At 32.8% G+C, this 5,765-nt stretch overlaps 1 long non-coding RNA gene across 1 annotated transcript; it reads right to left on the reverse strand.

The window, feature by feature from the left end:
• Positions 1-3,464: 3,464 nt before the first annotated feature.
• Positions 3,465-4,957, reverse strand: LOC123545008 (uncharacterized). Its single transcript, XR_008367210.1, has 2 exons — positions 4,426-4,957; positions 3,465-4,332 (listed from the first exon to the last, which is right to left on the reverse strand). It is a non-coding gene; the product is annotated as an uncharacterized LOC123545008 (long non-coding RNA).
• Between the last annotated feature and the right edge of the window lie 808 nt (positions 4,958-5,765).

Here is a 5,765-nt window from a genome sequence, read left to right on the forward strand (position 1 = left end):
TGTCGCATGTGCAGGTATCTGAGCGGACAAAGCGTTTAACTGCCAATATCATGGTAGTAGGTTCGAGTTTTAGCCATACATTTTCACCAAAATTTTATTTGCAAACTTACCACTTTTTTGTCAAACGTATCATGATATTTATGGTCCATTTATTAAAAGTTATCATATTCACCCGTTATACAAAAAGTCGACTATTAAAAATATTCTAGACATAAAGACAAATTACCTGTTACAAGCGTAGTAGAAAATAAATACTTCAAGAGAAAACAATTAAAATGCATCAAAGTAAAACAGGTAGCTATAACATTACATTACTTTACTTTAAGGAAATGATAACCGTAGAAACGTGGATGGAAATCAGACCCACCGTGACACTGATTAACTGTATAATATAAATATTTTAGGATACAAATATTGCGTAAATTAACGAAAACGGCCGAAAAATATTGGCAAAGATTAATGAGTGCAAGGTCAATATGTACGGACAATATATGATTATTATGAAAATAAACACAATCGTCTAGCATAAACCTTTCATCAAATGCTATATAAGCATTTACACTGGTTTACCCATCTCCTCGTAAATAAACTGTACATATAATTTCTGCGGAACAGTTTTACTGCAACATTAATTGATAATAATTGTATGCATATTAACTAAATTTAAGAGATAATAGATGTAGCCCATGTACCCTTAGCCTGGGAATCCAGTCTGACAATTTCTATCTTTTTTCTATCTGCAAATTGTAGAGATAGACCCTAAAATTTTCAATGATAGTAATACATAAAATAAAGTCTAGAAATTGATTTCCAAGTCCTTGAAATAAAAAACATGATTTCATAAATGTGAAGTTTATGATAGCTTTGTTAATATCAATAACAGAAGTTTTAATTTTTAATTCAAAGTTGTGATCCACAAAGAATGACAACTCTTGCCTTGGGCTAGTACTTATAAGCAGAGATATCTATTAGTTTACTTTCCTTGCAATAACACAGTTGAGTGGAAAATGAAAACTGTTTTAGACACAATATCATACTTTTTTTGCGCAACAAAAACATTTAGGATTTATTCATTTGTGTTTGATTTACCCCTCAAAACATGGTTCCTATGATTCTGTCAATTTACATATGGTAACAAATTAACTTTTAACAAGCCACTAATAAAATGAAATACCAGTAAGTAAATAATAGTGCAGATGATACAGTTTTGCTTGTATCAAAATGTCACAATAGAAGCACTTTTGTAATACAGAACACCAGGTAGGATTAGTAAAGGTGCAATAATATTGATCTCTATTTCCTATGCCTACAAATTGACAATATCAGAAACTCAATGAATGCAAATTAACACAAATTAGTGCAAATTAAGTGGGATCTTTAATGCATAGATATAAGGTATGATGTCTTCCGTCCAATCAGTAGGGAATACGCTTCGCGCGTTCGTCTATCCCGAGGCGAAAACATATGGTTGAAGTGACCGCACGCGATAATCTGTATATTGCATAGTCGTAAATTTTATAGAGGGACAGAAAATCACGGGTAAGTACATATTTGATTTAATATGTTTTAATTTTTAATAAACTGAATTTGACAGATTTTGTTTTCAATATGAATTATTTTTGTAACTTAATGTACATCAAATGATACTCTTCAGAAGCAATACTCTTTTATCGCTTTAACGAATTCAGAAGCGTAAAAAAAAGTCAATTTAATGAATTTTGTAATCTTAATATGTAAAATGAAATTCAGAATAGCCGTTAAATAGTTTCATTCATTCATTCTTTCATTCGATCGATCAATCAATCCATCACAACTCATCATTTAACTATTATTTCATTCATTCTTTCATCCAATAGTCGACAAGAATGTCAGTCACCAAAACTTGATATTGCAAGTGTTTGAAATGAAAAAAAAAATCGTGCAAAAGCATTTGATGAATACCATTGGGGAGAACAAAGTTGCAAGGACAAAAACAGCTACTGATATAAGTTTTATTTTGAAGAAATTAAGTAGCCAAGGCTAGCTTCTTTACGAATGAATAAGGCGGCACGTACATTTATTCATTCGATCAAACTGGAATCTCGGGAAAGCATTCATGAAATAAATAATTATGATCTTTTATCTTTAGAAAATGGGTAATCTAACTGACAAAATAACGCTTTTCCTAGACTAAAATGTAAGCGGGTAAGCGATTGTGATTTTATTATTTTTTCAAAGTATTATATAAAAATAAGGTTGTTTGTTATAAAATGTCATATTATGTAGAATTTGATTATAACAGGGAATTATCTGAAGTCAGAATATGGTTTTTAAATAAGAAAACGGGCGTTTTCGTATATGCCTTTTTTCTGTGACGTCATGTATATATTTTATCTACGCTTGTCATAAAAAGGAAAAATATACCTACCACTGTATTTGTTTCCGTTTTCCTGCGAGACATTCTCACACAGTATGTTCTCATTTGTTTTCCATCAACAAGGTACATGATGAGCCATGACTGCATGACTCACGTTCATAGATGTGCCATGCCTGCATTACTCACTTTTAGAGATGAGCCATGCCTGCATGACTCACTTTCAGAGACATACTTAGACATCGACGGATGACTCATTTCAAACGACTACTATGTAGATGAGACATCCATGGATGACTCACTTTCATAGTTGATCCATCCATGGATGGCTCACCTCAGTTCATCGTAATTTAACGGAGTCATCCACGGATGCCACTTCAAGATCCAACGATATGTAGCTGAGCCATCCACGGATGACTCATTTCCGAGGTCGACATTCACAGAAAACTCAATCTACGCGACAATTGCCTGTATCCCTTTGTTGAATGGTGACTTATCTCAGCTTTATGATATTTGAAACTTTCAAACGCCACCAATTGATCCCTCCTTATTCTTACAATATATTGTATGAAAAAGTTTGTAATTTTACACTAATTTTATGATCTTATAGAAAATCCTTCAAATTTTGGCGCAAATGTAGAACATCCAATACTGACTTCTCACTTTGACAGCTAAAATGAGTCAAGTTGGTCTAAATCTCAATCAGTAGTTCTGCCTTTAAAGGGAGTTTCAGGATTATCTCTCACGCTAAAATGCATGTACCATCACGTTAAATTTAATTGTGCAGTGTGGCGTGTGCATATTTAATTTTCAATTAAGTCTCAAAACAAAATTAAAATAATACATAGAGGATATTACACGGTTGTCTTTTCATATTGAATTTATTAAACGAGTTTAATAAAATAATAAAATGCGAGGCTCTGCCGAGCATTTTATTAATTCTATTCAAAGAGTTTAATAAATGCAATGTGGAAAGACACTAATGTAATACTAGTATTCTTTTTATCCTTTTAGATTTTTTCTAGATGAAACATCAAAATTTCTTCTATCTTTACCTATAATAGACCAAGTAAATTCACCCAACGTCTTCAAAAAATAAATGACGTCAACGTCAATGTCAATGCTTTACTACACTAGTGTATTATCAAACTTATGTATTACATACATTATTCTATTTATCAGACTAGGAAGCGGGTTCTTATTGAAAGAAATTTTCCAAGTAAATACATATATGATATACTGCAACTCTTTTTGAGTATTTTTCTTTAAAATTGCCTGTTTCCATCGCATCCTAAAGCTGGAATACTCAGTTTTATAAAACACTTGCATAATTGATATTTTTCTGTGAATAAACTTAAATCAAAACATGCAACTATGAAGTTTATTTGAAGTTTAATACACAATTCAATCACAAACATTATATTGAAATCAAATGGACCTTTATAAACTTCGAATATGTAAAGTGGCACGAGAATAAAAAGAACCGCGTATAAACATCAAGTCTGCATGTTTCTTCTTGAATGTTTCCAATTCGGAAATAATTAATGCAACACTGAAATTATAGATCGTGTGAAAAACGTTTTTCATCCTTTTTTTCTCCATATTATTAGTGTACGTAATTCCGTGCCGAAACATTTCTCACTGGAAAACATTAAGTGTTCAGTCTCAAATGCGTGAAAAGATTGACGTTAGTAATGAAGTCCAACGATGACAATCCAACAAGCAGTTTTTTTAGCATTACAACAACCTGCACTGTCCTTCTGAATAGAATATTCATTTCCCATGATCCATGAAAATTGTTACATCATTAGAATGACATGTTAAACAGCACCTATGGAATTCCTCAACGTGTTATTTATTTGACCGATGTTACTGCTGTCTTGGCATTCATCTTAATGGTGGTCTGTATAGTATTACCACGAGTCCTTTATTTCATCCTCTAGAAACTGTCCTTGAACAATACCGAAGGCCACATTTTCCTGAAAAGACAAAATAAAATAATGTTTAATTCATTTTTGAAGAATGAAATAAGTGTATAAATGTACCAAGAATCAGCGAATCATTTAGACTACCTATTTGTTAAATTGCACCATTCCTTTATAAATGCACATAAGCACCGAATATAATCATTGAACCAAACCATTGCCGGGCTTTTAGAGCCGCATACAACCCTGCTGGAGTAGTTGTTTTTGCTATAGCAACAAAACTGCCAGCATATTCTGCATATTCTCCATATTGCCTTTTTCAAATATAGAATCAAATAAAAGGACCTCCGTCTTATTCCATGTACTTTAGCGATAAAATGTTTCAATCAATGTTTCTTTTCATCCAACCCTAATAACGCCATTACTTTTTGTGGGTTTTTTTTTTCACGAGAAAAAAATATTTTACTACCCGTTCCCGTTTGACGCACTGAACAACTTCAAAAAAAATATACATATATATCGCCGCATTATATACGTCACTGTCACCAGCTGTCGTTTATTCTTACAACGACAAGTGTGTTGGCCAATAAAAATTAGAACTGTGTTTGATTTAATAATAATAGTAATAATAATTAATAACACAACTTCTCATATTTATTTTGTTTTCCCCGCCTAGTTACATTATGTTATTTCTATTGGGAAGGGCCTTTAACTAATTTTGTAAGAAATGTGGCCCGACCCATTTGCTTATTTTCTTGGCTGTACATGTACATTTTTCTGATACATGTATTTGTTATTATAAATTTAAATAGTGATAGGCAATAAAATATTATTAAACTAAACACCGGGAACCGGAAGTGGAGTTTTACAGCCTTGTTCACGGCGCTTATTTACATTATCGACGGGGGTAAACCAACGTTTCTACAAAAGTAGTGTCATTTCTTCATTCAAATGATATTTTATTTGGTCATAATTTTATCGTATGTTTATTTCTCTACGATGTTTCTTTGACATTGAAGTTGTACCTTATCATTCCGCCATATTGTTCTCGCATTGTTCGCGGTCCTCCCGGTTTCAAGGTGGTGTGAAATTTTGAATCGAGAACATGTCATTCAGACGATTCTATCTTGGGCCGAACACAGAAAAACAAGAAGAACGAAGCGCCCAAGGATGCCCATTATGCATGTATACGCAGTCTACCTATGCCGCATCATGGAAAGCACGTGCAACTTTCCCGCTAAAAAAATACGTGTTACATTCAGAAAATGTGTAGATCTTAATATTAACAAGCGGAATGTGAGTAGTGAATAAAATAAGGCTTCTAGGCCAATCTGACCCCACCTGACCCCTTGCCCCTCTTTTAAAAAATCCAACACAGGCCAATTCAAATTTAAAAAATCCAAAACCAACCAATCTTAAAATACTAACTCGGCGTATTTGTACCCTGAAAATCTTTGATGGACGTAAGGTTGAAGGGTCAATCTGAC

The sequence above is a fragment of the Mercenaria mercenaria genome, chromosome 15 (genome assembly GCF_021730395.1).
Source record: "Mercenaria mercenaria strain notata chromosome 15, MADL_Memer_1, whole genome shotgun sequence".
In the NCBI taxonomy this organism is placed as follows: Eukaryota; Metazoa; Mollusca; class Bivalvia; order Venerida; family Veneridae; genus Mercenaria; species Mercenaria mercenaria.